Source organism: Acanthaster planci, linkage group LG10 (genome assembly GCF_054643075.1).
Source record: "Acanthaster planci isolate LZ-2023a linkage group LG10, COTS_SCS, whole genome shotgun sequence".
Lineage (NCBI taxonomy): Eukaryota > Metazoa > Echinodermata > Asteroidea > Valvatida > Acanthasteridae > Acanthaster > Acanthaster planci.
Window position 1 is genome coordinate 5,775,741 of NC_141786.1, and position 16,359 is coordinate 5,792,099.

Consider the following 16,359-nt stretch of genomic DNA (forward strand, 5'->3'; position numbering starts at 1 on the left):
GGGGATTCGTTAAGAGTGGGGCGTTTCAACATTTGATTTCCAATCATTTTCCTTACCTCATTTTGCTAACGTGCGAGCACAACAGTAATTCCAGACTTAGGTAAAAATGAAAATAAACAACTGTTTTGAGGTATATGAAGTCAAAACAGGGAAGGGTATATGTATTTTCAGGGCAGTTGGAATTGTCTGTCACCTTTTGCAGTACATTGATCTGATAAAGGAATTAAAAAATGAAAACAAAAGTAAAGTGAGCTTTACTCGGACTGACAATGGTAACTAGATAGATCGGATAGACCTCTTGGTAGAAGAGCTAAATTTAGGGATTAATTTTATACCAGGCAAACGTCTCTTCTCGTGATCAAATTGTACTATTGCACAGCATGATACAATCTATCTGTTATTGCTTAAAGACCCCATCCCCCCACAGATAAATATTTGATGTGTTTACGGTACGTTTTCAATACCTCTACTGTAATGATTGACAGGTTGACAAAATATAATGTATGTTTTTTCAGTAACCACTAACAAACAAATAAACATAAATAAGTACGCAGGGATACGCAGAAATTTCAGGATGTATTGCTGTATATTCTGCTCTTTCAACAATAATTGTCACGTAATAAGTTACGTTATGTCAATTTTTACTTGCTGTTTTCTTCTTACGTTAAAAGTTAAAACAACCAACCAATCGAAAAATTATAAAGCCGTTCGATTGTTCATCATTTTGTTTATAGTTTCCTGCTTGTGATTTGACTGATAATGACTCTTTTACTAATGTTTTAGATTAGGGTGAAAAGCGACTCAGCTATAGTCCCCTCTTACCAAAATTACACTTACATAAAACCAAATACCAAAACCAAATATATCCCACGGTTTTAAACAATTAGAATTCAGTGCGCCATCAGCATGGGAAAACCTTTGCTCAGAAAAACAATTCCTTTTGTGTGTGTGTATATGCGAGTATTAAATTGAAAACCGAAGTCTCGGATATCAGATTGTCTTACCATCCGAAAGAGCATCCGTATTTGTTAGATACTTCTAATTGTAAACAGTGTGGAAAGGTATTTCTCGAGCTTGGTTTTGTATCTCCTGTTTGTTTCTTTTTGTTGCAATATGAGAAATAAAAGCATGTAACTATTCAAACTTTAATTAAAGGATAAAATTAGCGGATATTGATAAATGAAGCGGTAAGAATCAATTCATGAGTTAACAGATTGGGGTTCCAAGAGATATAAATTAGCTTCACCAATTATGAACGACTCTGAAGCATTCCATATTTGCAAAATTCAAAGGCTAAATTCTATGATGGAAAACAAAGATCCCCCACCGTTTTACTTGAAAGAAACCTAAATACAACAGCACTGAATAAATCCCTGCACGGTCTGTTTTGTGAGAAGGCCCGCGCAGAATCGGATACTGGGGATGTCAGTTGGTCAAAGCTGCGTCTGACTGCGGGATGGGTAGAGATAACATTCTTAAATTAAACATTGCCCGGCTTTGGACATTCAAAAAGTGTGTGTGGGGGGTCCAAATACCATATGAAACCATTGTGGGGAGAATAATCCAATAGTCCAACCCCATCAAAAAGTTGGGCATACTCCACTTTACAGGGTTTAGGCCCCTGATGGTCGCTAGATGGGTGGATTGAACGTTTGTCAAATAATAACCCTGTGAATTCCTTTAGTCTATTTGATGTATGATGTACACTGTAGAAGGGCGCTACTTGGTCAAAGTGTTTGGTGATTAATACAAATTTACTCACTAAAAACACTGCCGTCCTACTGAGTGTCCCAAGCTTCAAAAAGGCTAACGACCACGCCTTCTGTTCAGAGTACCATTCGTGATTCACCAATCGAATGACAAGGATTTATTCGGGTGTTGTAAAATATTTATCGTCGTCGCTGTAGTCGACAGAAGCACTACTACCGAATTCTAATTTCGTTTTTTTTTTTAAATAAACACTGCTTCTAAAATTAGGAAATTGGCTTTCCGGCGTTGCCTTGAAAACGTTCCATTTCAAAATCTTCTCCCGTGGTTCCTAAAAAGATAACAAAAATGGATTACTTGCTACATAAATGACTACATTTATAGGCTCTTCATCACTGCGTTAAAGGTTTTTCTTCACGTTTTAAATTTTTTTAATGCAACACATATTTTTCAAGATTTGTCAAAAGTTTGTCTTGAAAAGATCTTACATGCAGGATAGAGTGTATTTTGACAATGAACCTGTTGTCATAGACCTCAGTTGTAATTTAAATCCTATCTGACCTTCTGCCATAACTCGGGACTTAATATCAAACGAATTAGGCTTAATTTAAAACAAAAACGCTGTCCCATTCTAGATCTGTCTAATCCATAATCATGAACCTCTTATCTCTATTAGTTCAAGAGACGTACTTGACAAATCTATATAGCCATTTCTGGAAGTAAAGTACCTTGTTATCACACCAGACAATGGTTGATAAAAATCGAAACAATTAGTATCCAGGAGAAATGAGGAACATTTTTTAAATTTGCAATGTTTTCCCACTGGGGTCTCCATTAACATGTTCCTACTGGTTGAGTGAGCAATGATCTGAATGCAAAAAATGCTGCCGGGGGAGTTACTCTAGGCGATGATTTATTTCAGCTGGATAGAAACACCTACGCTAAACAGGGCTAAGTTGTAGTTTACCTTGAATTTGTTACTTGCCTCTTGCTAGTGGACGTTTACCCCGTTCTAGGAGAGTGCAAAACAAAATTACAAATACTGCTGTAAGTATTCCTAGGTAAAAAAAAATCATGCAAATCAAGTGGATCTCAAAAATCCATCACAAGACTCGCTTCTCTAAAATCACTTTTAGTTGTTAACTGTAGCAAGGAAATGTGTCAGTTCCCCAGGTTGAAAAATACAATCAAGCAAACAAAAAAATCATCCCAGGGCAAGACAAGAAGTCAGTTTACACAGGAGACAAGCAGCATGGCTTACTGTTAACGGTACAACATATGTGGGTTGAAATATCATTTGCTTAATTTCAAACAGCAGCAACGCAACAAATGGTTTTAAGGTAATAAGTGCATTTTAAATGTTTGTCTAACGTTAAGAGAAACTCATTGGGATCAGTAAATTGGCAGGGGATTTGCACCATGTACACAGGACGTCTGGCTGTCGTCCGTAGTCGAAGATTGGGAGACAAAACTAAGAGCAGACACGTAAAAAGGAGCAGACTGTTGGATATTTCCCAAACTGTGTGTCCCTTCTGTCTGCAACTAAATATATTTACAACCCAACAACGAAAGGAAACACCAGAGACTTTCTACTTACTTGTAGTTCTCAAAAGTCTGCATGTCTTTACATAAATTTACAAGTATTTACACTATCCCGTCAGTGGGTAATTTTCGGCCGATAAAAGCATACATAAGTCTTCACTTTCTTATTTATGTCACCTGCAGGCAATTCTAAAGCTAACTCCGTACAAGATTAATATAGAGATCTCTTTATAACAATTTTAAGTTCTATATTTTTTTCTAGTTCTCTGTAGTAAGGGATCTAGGTGCGATAAGGATATAGGGGTGCTTTCCACCAAATGGTTGTATTTCTGCGCGCGAGCCCATTAATATTTTGTGATCCCACTTTTTTTTGTTTTTGTTTGTTCTTTTTTTTTTGGGTTTTTTTTTTCCAATAAACAAGGCCATAATCAGGAGGCATCATTGAAATATTTCTATAAATCTCGAATTTAGAGCTGATAGTTTCCAGTTCGAGGTATTTCTTTCACAAAAACCCCGAAATTGCCGACCTATTTTGGATAGAGGCGGGTGGCTACATTCAGAAATGAACGCTTAGTTTTATTGCTAATTTGGGGGTTTCTTCGTTCAAAGGCGAATACATTTTTTTTCTTGGCTAACCCCCATGAAATTGAAACGAAAAGTGATCTCCTGGCCAAAATCTTGAATTTCCATTGAAAAAAACCGGAGGCCAACCCCTTCACGAGAGTCAACGGGCAGCGTTATTTCAGTCCGATTTTGCATTGTTTGCTATGGGCGCGTATTTGGTGTAGTGCAACCACAGGGACCGCAACTGGTTAAAACCTGGCACGATCCTTGGAAACACCTCAGCCTTCGGGTGTTGTACTGTCTCTTTGGTTAGCTTTGCCCAAGTAAATATCTGTATCTCGGGTTTGGTCCTTCAACTGCAAGCCATCTGATAATTAAAAACATTTAACTATATTCCACAAATTTTGGTCAACTGTTTGGTAGTAATCAAAGGAACACTTTATGTTTAATAGCTCCTCTTTATAGCTCCTCTTAATAACTATTTCTTGCTGGCAAATTCACTAAATTCAAATGTCGATGTACATGTATAGTCCAATAATCGACAATCCACAGTTTAACCTTCTGAAACATTAATACTGACAACTTCTTAAATCACTTCACTTTTGTTAAGCCCGTAAATTCATTGTTTCAGACTCTTAAAACATCAGAAAAGTTCAAAATATGACACTTACGGTTGTTTGGTTGACAGAACTGCTGAATTTCTTTCTTTGGTGTGTTTTACAGAGCCAAAATGCTCATAAAAATCGTGATAAATCAAGCACTTATTTTGAAGTGCAGTCTTTCGAGAGATCGCTGATAACAAAAGCCCGCTGTAGCTTGCTGCGCCTGGTGGCTGAAATTCATGCGATCATACAGCAAACACACACGTCTGTCTTCTATCGAGATCTGATCTGGTCTACCCTACCTCGATTCATCCAACACCACAACACATTTTACCGTCCAGCTGGCAAAACAGCTCCTTAGCAGCTTTGTACATCACCTGAATTGTAATTTTACTCAATGTTATCACCCATAATTTACACAACCATGGCTTTTATCAATGCTGCTGCTAGAGACAAAACCAAAAAAACAAAAAAACACACCAGGTTTCCGAAAAGCTACTGACTACCAGAAGACTGCTGGCTGCAAGGACTATTACATAAAGGCATCTGGAGTAACAAAAAACTAGTTCCAAACGAGGCAGGTAGATAGTACTATTGGTGGAAACTTCTAGGCTGAACCATTTTCACAAAAGGGGATATACAACAAACTTTCATACAGAAAGGTACCAAGGGTTTCAGTTCAAAGTCAAAGAAACAATAAGTTAGTTTGCTAGTGAGTGGGAACACCTTTCAAAACATGATGAATAGAAGTGTTCAATGAATGCCCCTTAACGTTAGGGAAGTTAGGAAGTTGCCTAACCAGGAGTTTCGTGGGCCAAGATATATAATTCATTCTGTTGAAACGATCACGACTATTTTAGGACATTACCTCCTTGAGTTTATTTTTGCTGCTCTTTTGACGAACAAACAAGGCAGTAAACAAAAGAACAAACAAGTCAGTGTAACGTACATTATAGCTCGTTTGCTACACCCATTGGGTGGCACCATATACACTGAACAGCAAAGGAAACTTGCCACGCCTGTCAAAGGACACAGAAAAATTTACTCCATAGAAATAAACAGTTTTTGCACACAGGTATGCTGCAATACCCCTTACTAATCACATGCCCAAAAGCAAGTGATTATCTTTATAACAAAGAAGAAACTGACATGCACAGCAACTTGCATGCTGTGCCTTTGATAGAAGTGGCAAGATTCTTTTGCTGTCCAGTGTATTAGCAGAAAAAAGGAACTAAGGCATAAATCTTACTGAATTGGCAACGGTCTCCAAAATAACCATAGGCACATCTGCAGTCAGGGGAGCCATAAATAGTGTAACAGGTGCCACCATTTAAACACTTGACGTTACCGATTTTACAAGCATCGTCTGTAATACAGAGGACCAAAAAAACGGAAAACGTGGAATAAATAACACAAAGAAACTGCTTTGTGAAAAGATTTACTGAAATGTTCACTTTACAACTTGTGAATACGAGTTCATTTTGTTTACAGCACGGCAACACAGACAGCATGAGATCTGCAAACGAACGTTACAGTCGTTTTCATCCCACGGCCCTTTTCGGCCATTTTTCTAAATAGAAATAGTACCTCGTTTTTAAGGACAATGGCAGGATGACTGGGAATATCTTAAGTTTTAAAAATTCAAATTCGGTCGGAGAATTATTTATTTTTGATTTATGAACACATGCTGGCAAATAGCGTATTTTTGCAGGCCGAAACCATAAATATACGATGGTATGTAGATCAGAAATTATCTTCTTATCATTGCAGGAATGTGATTCGTTTACAATACCTGAAAAATCCTATTCTATTGGAATACACAGTTTTCGCTTATTGATGCTCAGCATATTTCAAAACAGATTCGTTTCCACTGAGCGTCATCCTTCGGTAACACCGTAAAATATCAGACTGATTCCTGCCCCCCTTTCTGGGAATGAACTGTATGATATATATGAAATGGGGAGGGAACCGGTCATGTATAGTTAACTTCACAGACCAAGCATTTCAAATATGGATTTGTGCCGGGGAGATGTAAATTAATTTTTGAATGTTCTGCCCTGCCTAGCGTGTATTTTTACACTGTATACTCAGTGTATGTCCCCGAAGGTCTATGATAAAACACAAACGTACTTGGGTGGGACTCGAACCCACGACTTCCTGTTTACTAGACACCCGAGTATGTTTGTGTTTTTTTTTCACAAACCTTCGGTGACATACACTGAATGTACAGTGTTAAAATACACGTCGGGCAGGGCAAAAATCCAACATTAATTCACAAACCAATTCCGTGAAGTTCACGGAAGTTCAGACACGCCCAACCAATCATCACAGTAGACGCGTGTTGCCAGGTGCATGATCCCGAATGTTTAACATCAGGTACACGAAAAAGTCCGGTACTGCCATTAATAATTAAGAAGTGGCTGGGGTTGGCTCGTGATTGCTGTGGCCGCGTCCGAATTACTTGGCTACGGCTGGAAATTACACGCGAATCCTCGGGAACTGTCTGTGGCCGCTTACATATACTCGTGCATACTTTCAAGCCAAAGCCAAGTAATTAGGACACTTCCTTAGACAGTAATTTTCTTACATCCCGGGTTGTTGTCTGCGTCGGACCTCTTAGACAGGGCTTTGTTCTGCGTTTCGTTGTCCAACAACCCTGGTGAATTGAAAACATTTATCAATGTTAAGTGACAATAAGTGGCCTTTGCTTTATTCTGTAGTTAACTCAGAACTTGTTTTGTCATCTGACATCAAGACCAGATCCAGAGTCTTTTTTATTCTTTCTTTCTTTTTTTCCCTTTTTTTTAGGTGCAGACGGGGTGAATTAAAGTAAGCAGTGTCCCCTGTACACTTTTGTGTTGATTGCACCAGTCACAAATTAAGCATCTGCTCAATAGCAATGTCCTGACCAAAATGGCTCTGTCTATACAAATATTTCAGACACTTCACTCTGATTGAAAAATCCTCTTTGGGGGATGAGGAGGTATGGCGGCCGTTGACCCCACCCACAATCCTCTCTTGTCTAGCAGTTCCAATGAATAAAATGAAAGATACAAGAATTGAACGGAAATGGGAGACCACTGCTGTCCTTGCTTTATAACTTGGGTGATAGGAGAATATTACAGGCTCACTGTTACACTGAACTGTTATCACTGTAAACAAAAATTAGTCACTGTGACTAATAATACTAATAAAAAGTCCAGCTCTATGTCCCAATATGACCAGTTTAAATTACATGTAGTCAGACAGACCAGTGACTAATTTGCATTAGTCAGACAAACCAATGACTAACATTTATTCGTCAAAGATAAGTCAAATATTAGCCAAATTTGACCAAAGTCAGTCACTGTTGACTAAATATTAGTCCTGGCTTGATTTAGTAAGTCAGCGAGACCCGACCTATCTATATTAGCCATTTTGAACTCGAAATTACTAACTTTTGTTTACAGTGCTGGAAGTCTGTGATTTAGCAAATGTGGCTATGAAGAAATTGTAGACTGTTCGGCAGACTTCACAAGTCCAACTATTTGGTATTATCTTATCTAGTTTCAGGAGTGATAGGATTTGAAACGGGGGTGCAGATAATCTACGACTAAGATCCGAATAAGAACTTTTTGGCTTACTGTAATACGGGCGATTCACAATAGTGCGCCTCCAAGAGTGAGCGAAATCTGTGGATTCTTTCCAAACGCGCATTGTGATTGGCCAACACGTTTCATACTCTTGGAGGCGCAGTAATGTGAATCGCCCGTATTGGGAATTTACTGAAAGTATCTCAGGACCGCCATTTCCATTGAGCAAAGTAAGTCCCTCCTATCTAAAGCATTTTGGAGGTAGAGTTGATTCTCAGGAAAAACCCTTCATGAAGACACTAAACTCCCTCTAAACATCAGACTGTTCCTTATACCCGAATAGATGTTTGAGCCCGTGTACCACTCTTAACTTGTCTGAATACAGTCAAACATTTTAATACCGCAGCTGTGGCAGACTCTGCGAACGCAGCTATTCCAAAGGTATGTTTTTCAAAAGTGAATTTCAGTGCAGGTATGATTTTTTTCCTGTGAGATCTGTAAACAGATTTGCACGAATAAACTACAAATTAATTACAGTAGTGGAAGAGAGCACGCATTCAAAGTACTGTACCACTGATCAGACGTGGTGACTTATAACTGGTATAGTGGTTAATAGATTTTGCTTTCAAGTTTGCAGCGCATGTGAACTTGACATCCTGTCAGTAGGCTACGCAAGTAAGTAAAAACAAAATAGGTCCAAAAAGATTTTTTCGTATCTTAACAACATGTCAGGTGTACAAAAATTTATTCGAATCTTAAACACATGTTGGGTCAAAAAAATTTCATCCGAATCTTAAAAACATGTTAAATTTCATCCAAAAGACATATTAGGTACGACAGGTTTCATTCGGTTTTGGACAATGAATTCAAACATTCAAAGTATGGTCTGTTTTAAAAAAAACAGTACAATACCAAAAACAATCAATTTTTTTGCATTACATTTCTCGGGAAACATGTTCCGATCTTTTTGACTCTAATTCTGCTTCGTACTCTATGACACTGCCAAATTTCATTGAAGTGCATCACCGTATGACCGAGATCGGTGGGGGAGGGCGGATTCCGACCCCCGGCTGTGACAAGGCCCCACCCCCCCAAAAAAGCCGGTTCTTTGAGGGTTAAGGCCTTAAGACCTAATACAGAGGATGTTTGCCTGTTATGAATAGCGCAACACAGCAGCCAAAATTAGTTTAAAAGCAAAATACTTTTCATGGATTAACTTTGTACATTTTAAAATTGTCCTGCTTAACATTAACTAATCCTAAATTAGGTATCAGTAATATTTATTTATTTAATGCCCGTAAATCAGGCGTTTTCAAGAAAAGACTACAATTGATGAGTGGGGGCCTACGTAATGTACCCAACACATACCTCATGAATTAACTAATGATCTCCAAACACCTTTTGGCAATATTTTTACGTGTTGGAATATTTATTTTTCCACGAACTCTTATTTTTGGGGGAGGGAGAGGTCGTTTTGTTGATGGATTTCGTTTTGTCAGAAACATTTCTTGTGATCACAATTACATCCTGTTTCTTCAAAATAATATTTTAACATGACTAGTGCGTAATGTTTTTGTATAAGTTGTATTAAAAGCAGAAAGGGCAGCTTTGACTCATTTGCCATATCTGACTCCAAACTCTTCATATAGTACCAGGAGAAATTCATATTAATTATAGACTCCGTGCAGTAATCATGTAATTATGTGACATTTTGGAGACTATGCGCAAACAGAGACGCCCTTGGTCTGGCCTGTGCGAGCACTAGTTAATAGTCCTCATATCTAACGTATATGATTAGAGATAGTTTGCTTTTGCCGTAAAGAAAGGTATTAAATTGTTGCAGAAGAGGAGCAAGATACCTTGCTTTCTATGAAACGTATAATTTCTGTTAAAATAAATTCACAGCCAAACAGTGCATTATTTTCAAAATGACATTATGGACTAAATGTTTCATCCGAGAAGAGATAATTTTTTACATATTTAATAGAAACCAGGAAATAGAATTTTTTTTAAATTTTACACCCCCTGAAATTGCATCTTTGGGTTTCAATTAATCTCATATTAAATTTTTGTTTTGCAATCATTACCCATAATTTGATGTTTTTTGGCTTTTTATGCTAATGCATATTTGAATATTAACCAGCAGAGCTATGATGTCATCCAAGGCACTGAAACTCAATGTTGCACTGGTTTGTGCACAAAAAAATTCTAGATTTTTTAATGTTTGATAAAGCGCACCGTTCAGTTCATGTAACTCAAAAAAGGTGTAAAACAGTCTTCATATATGGAAGAAGAGTACAGAGATACATAAAAAGTGATTCTAAGAAAATTGAATTTCCTGGATCCTTTAAGAATAGCTTTGTCAAAAATGTTAAGGAACAAATAGTGTCAGACATTCAAATTTAAGTATGCCAAAAGCCAGGAACTTTGAAGAGGTTTCTCTCAAACGATGTTATATTTACTTCTTTTTGACCTTAGAGGGCTATGTATGCTTGGATTGATTCCCTTATTGAGCACTTTTTGAGGTCAGCTTTCATCGCAATTTTAAGGTTTCCCTCGTAATCCATAGTTTCAAACACTTATCCTGAAATCATACTTGACCTGATAAATGTATAAATAAAGAAAGTTATTGCTTGTATTAATAGGCAAAACAGCAAGCTCAAGTAATATAGTTTTGAAAACGGCGCAACAGCATCTAAGAACAATCATTCCTATTCCTAAGTATAGGTCCACGAGCAGTTAAGTGCTGAATCTCGGATTTCACAGTAATTAATTATCGACATTTCAATGCCTATCAAACAATAATTGTTAATAAAAACTATGCAAAAAGTACAGGCATGACCTGTCAGTCATCTGCAATTTGACGGACGTGTTGAGAAATCGAAAATCGTACTCACTATTTTGGGGAGCACCGTTCACCACCAATCCAGCTAAAACAAATAACACAAACGAGTAATTAACAAATTATCTAAACCTAACTGTCTTTCCCCTGTTCCTACTGTAAGCCTGATAAACTATACACACTGTAATTTAAATAGCGGTTACCGCTTAAGGCTTGTGGTGGGACTGTTATCAATCCTTTCTGGCTCGTGGAATTTCTATGAATTTAGCTAAACAAAAATAACTGCAAAAAAAGGCTCAGAAAATCATTCATTTTATATAATTAATACCAGGTCGATAGTACTTGAACAAAACGTACAAAAAGATTTGGCGTTCCACGCTTCAAATTTGAGGAAAAATTTATGAGGTATCTCGTCGAGGTAGTTTAATCGAGAAAGACGACATTGATCCATCCTTATACTAACAGATACCATTCACTCCGTGTCTGAGTCGGCTTCAAAATGTATATTTAAAGGATCATTGATACCAGGATCATGTGCCGAAGGCGACTGATCAAATGCTGTTACACAAACTGGGAAGAGAAAGGGCAGCAATATGATGGTGGCTTGAGTACAGTGGTGCACTGGCATTTTTTTCCAGGGGGGCATTGGGCAGGAATTTACCATTGCAAATTAATCATGATGCTACTCCAGCTGTGCCTCAGCGGAGTAACAGCCTATCTGAGTTTGTAGTAAAGTAGCAGATTGTATCTTCATTTTTTAAGAATGTAAAAAAAAAAAGAAAACCTTTCAGGGGCAGGTGCGCCACTTTGCTGTGGATATATTTCCCCTTCATCCCCAACTCTGCCAAAATGGCAGTCACACAAAGCATATAAGAAGACACCCTGCCTTGTAGCTTAGAGAAATGTTATCAACGAGCAACCCAGCTGAAGGGTTCCCATAGTCGCATGCGTCAAAGCAGTTTACTGTGACGCAGCAGCCTCAGGAAATACTCACCAACACAAACGACCAAAAGAAGAAGAGCAAGGCGGGCTGGCTCCATTATGACTATTGCTGTGCTTTGGCTGACTGTTGCGAAAATGAGGTAAAACCACTATAAATCCTTTACATTTATAGGGTCTTTTCTCTCTCGATTAGTCACTGGAGGCGCAAAAAACAAACGGTATGTGTACAGTGCGTGTGGGACCATTTGCCAAATAGCCACCTGGTCGCTGTTTGTTTCATGTTTTTGTTTGATCTGCGGAGCAAACCCAAACAAACTCTGCACCGGAATCGTTGAAGAGGAATCGATACTTTCTGTCTTCCTTCTATATGTAATGATAATAGAGTGTATATAAAAAGCTGTTTGTCAAATCACTTCTTTTTAGCTGGCTTTGTGTATGTCACCAAAACGTTCCTGCCTCCGAGATAATCGATATACCTGAAAACACGCAACATTGATTGGTTCGATTCATTTGCCAGATGTCGTTTCACTTGAAAAAAAGTAAAACATTCCAAGACAGAGCATCCGAAAGGAATAACCAAATATGGACATTTCATACTTAAAGGTGTTTTTTTTTTCAGTTTCCATATTTTATATAAACCAGAGGGCGTAGCTAATGCAGTGCACTTGTAGGCAAGTTGAATATGGATAATTCTGTTGGAAGTATGAACCAATCGTTACCTAAGGTGGTGTAAGAAAATTGTTATTCATTGATTTTTATAAACCATGAGCGAAAATCATAGAGGAAACATAACCAAAGTATGCTGAAGCTTAATTAGAACAGGTTTGCGGTTTGAGCAGGGTAACACGAACCTGCTGTTTCATCTATCACCAGGACCGTGTAGCAACCCTACTGGTCTATCCAACAACACGGCATTAATATGTGCGGTTTCACAAACACGAAGTCTTGAATGCACGTTCTTAAACATTCTCTGCAATGCAATATCTTATTACAAACCTCCAAATGCGCCTTTGCTTCTCAGTTAGCCTCATTTTTGTTGCACTGTCTGAACTGGTATTTTGCTGCTTATGTTGGGTTTTAAGCTATTAAGTATTCCTATAATCATTAGCACAAGTATGATGCTATCCTGGAAAGAAAATCTCAATGTTGCATTAGTTTGTGCATAAACACTATTGGGTTTTCAGATGTTACCATTGTAAAGTTTCTTTATTTTGTAAGCTTACATTACAAGGGATAACAATTTTTTTATTTCACTTCCCTTAAATGAATGAAAAGTATGGATAAAAATGGTATAAAGTTGCAGAAAGAAATGTATCAACCCCCCAAAATGTATTGCCGCTACCCATTAGCATCCTGCATCCAATTTCCCATTGGTTCTGCAGGTGTTTAACGTGTGCCTATCACCTACTTTCCGGATACGCAATACGGATATTTAAATTGCCAAATTAGATTGAACGCCCAGCTAAGGTAACTGATGTTGCATGCTCCAGCACGAGAATATTGGGATGTACTGATCGGCTTTTGAACTTTCTTCAGAGTTTTTTTCCGTATCGTTCCATCATAGTCTTAGTCATAGCATCGCCACTGCTGACAACATGGAACGAACTGAACCGATCCAAGCTGATCTGAGCAGAGCCGAACCAACACTCAACAGTATGTGTGATACTTCAAAGTCGTTAAGTATGGATGACGGATTACTCACACCGTTTCATTGACTGTTTAGAAAACAAGTCATGGAAATTTCCTCTGTAAAGCTTGCAAATCGGTTCAACACGTTTTCTGATGGAAGCCAAAGAAAACGTTTCCTAATCTGGCCTGCTATAAAGGACAGTTGGATGTTTAGGGAACAGAAAATAGAGGTTCGCTGTATAGAACAACTAGGTAGTTCCATACTCGTTGATGACTGAGATTATAGACTGAAATTTCATAAACCCCAGCCAGTGTTTGTGCACTCCCATTACATGTCCATTAATAATCTGTTTCAAGTCTCTTTTCATCAGTATTTATAGCATCGTGCAATCATCAGTAATTTAAAATACAAATCATTTCTAAAACCCATTGGCAAATATGTGGCTCTTACAATCGGACGTTCCCTACTGAACTCGTATAAGCAAGCTTTCATGAACGCTTGAGACGTTCTTTAAATAGGGGAGGAAATACGTGCTTGGCCGTAAGTTTAATTAAGAAATCAATATTTAATAAACGTCCGTTTAGAATCGGCCATACACATTTATTCCCATTCATGGATACCCTGCTTAGTCAGAGAGTCAACAGAAGTCAATATATGATGGATTCCCAACGATAATCTAGAATTTTAAGTCATTTTCCGAAAACCCCGTTCGTGTTATGTTTATTCCTTGTGCAAGTTGTCCAAAAGGAATCCTCTTATATGGACTTAGCGCACACGTGGCGATCTGCATGTACACAGACTCTTGAAAAATCAGAATCGATTAAACTGTCTTGTATCCAAGGGCCAACGCGTAATCTACGCAGCGGCATTATAACGTCTTATATTGCAGGCATTATCACATTTAAATTCGTGGTCAAGTTGCACGTTGTTGAATGGGGAAACTGTCTGAGGTATTTGTGAATATAAATCAGCTTACAAAGATGGAATATTTACACAGTACAGACACATCGGCACACACCCTGTTTTGGGCAGAAGTTCGTCATAAATAATAAAACCCGCGACCAGTACTTCACAGTCCGCGTGGGAGTGGCCTTCCGTTAAATTAAAGACATTCATGCTCTTACTTCCAATCTACGCGCTTGAGAGATGACTACCGCGGAGGTAGGCCACAAAAATGGCCGTAAATCTCGTGAGATGGGGGGGGGGGTTAATATATCCCCCACTCGCTTTCCGAAGTGGGAGAATGTGCTATTGAATCATCCCCCACGTTTTTGTGACGAGCCCAAAAATGAAGGTGATTATAAACAATTCCGGAGAAGTTCCCAACGACTACAAATATCACTCTAAAGGGGAAAACAATACAAAAAGCCATAAATATGCCATTCTTATTTAAGATCCTGCATGGATGTAACGCTTTTTAAAGATGCACCTCTGTATCATGATTGCTGCCCCCTAGATAATGTCATATGGTGTCAGTTATCCCCTCCCCCACTTTTCAGCTTTAAATGGCCGGTACTGTCATCCCCACCGTTCCCTATCCCATATTTCCGGGGAAAAAATCACGCCACTGACACAATGAATATATCCCCTTGAGCAACCCGTTATCAGAGTTTGTGTGTGTTTCCTTATTTTGTGATGCCTATTTTGATAGATACGCTTGCATATATCGTTTTGACCCACTAACGTGGATAGTGTGGGATACATTCACACCCATGTAACTGGACTATGACGTCTGTAGACAGTTAATGAACTTTCAGCTCGCAGTGCTGAATGCTCTAAAGCAATTAGCTTTACATTTATTGTCTCCACCACTGAACAACACGAAGAAATGGCGGACAAGTCAGTAAAAGCGCCTGCAGATGCAGGCCGTGAATCGTTTGCCTTGTCAGGTGATGAAAAAGCTTTTTGCCAAGATGGAGATGCTGCAAGCTTCAGTGCAGATAGTAGTAGGGGTGAGTCAGTTGATGAGGTAAGTATTATTGCTATTTATAACATTCGTATTTTTATGTCTTATTGTAACTACAGAGGGTATAGAGATTTTGTTTACATTTTGTTATATCCAATGAAGTGAACAAATATTTGAAAAACAAGATATATCTATAGCACCAGCCGCCCCACACCCCTTTTGCTTTTTGTTTTTTGGGGTTTTTTTGTCTGCAAAAGTATAAAATTGTAGCAAATTAACCTAGCCCTGGAATCCAGCCGAGCCCTTCCAGCGCACCCAACAAAAGAAGCCATCTTTTTAAAGCTACCTATTTCCGGATCACGCGCCGCCCAAATTAAAAAACAGGCGAGAAGAGCGCAGTTGACTTGGAAACTACGGAAAGCAAACAGTCCGCTACAATATTATTCAGGGTTTTACTGTTGATTACCTCCACAATTTTCTGTTAGGAGTTGCTAGATATTTTGGACATTTATGGCTAAAAGTCACGATGAGCAGTATTACATTGTAAATGTAAGTGGGAGGTTTGATGAGCGGCTGACAAGCATTCAACCTCCAAATAATTTGACGCGCACACCTCGGTCCCTATCACACAGACGTTACTGGAAGGGATCTGAATGGAGTTCCTGGTTACTGTTTTGCCCCTTCCATGTTTAATTGGCATACTTCCAGACAACTACCTTCGATGTTGTGTCTTACCGGTGCATAGTCTTTCACTGCCTTTGTCAGAGTCCATATCAGAAACAGACTTGGTCAATGCTGACATAATGCTGAATAAGTTTGTTCTTTTTGTTGAGGTTTTGTATGAAAAGAAACATATGACAACTGTGCGCAACTGGACCCATTGTGGGTAAACTCTACGCTTATATATGAATCTAACAATGGCACATTACTTAAAATGTTTCATGGAACACAAGGTGTACCTCTGCAGGTTGCGAATAATTTCAGTATTTGGAGGTACATGCCTGGATTTATGTCAAAGTATGTATACAACAATTTAACTAGGGTACAGGAAA

The 16,359-nt window shown here is 38.4% G+C and overlaps 1 long non-coding RNA gene across 1 annotated transcript; it reads right to left on the minus strand.

The window, feature by feature from the left end:
- Positions 1-567: 567 nt before the first annotated feature.
- On the minus strand, positions 568-11,985 carry LOC110980606 (uncharacterized). The gene is made up of 6 exons (XR_015426811.1): positions 11,824-11,985; positions 10,885-10,917; positions 7,003-7,071; positions 5,665-5,781; positions 2,675-2,719; positions 568-2,038 (listed from the first exon to the last, which is right to left on the minus strand). It is a non-coding gene; the product is annotated as an uncharacterized LOC110980606 (long non-coding RNA).
- Positions 11,986-16,359: the final 4,374 nt, after the last annotated feature.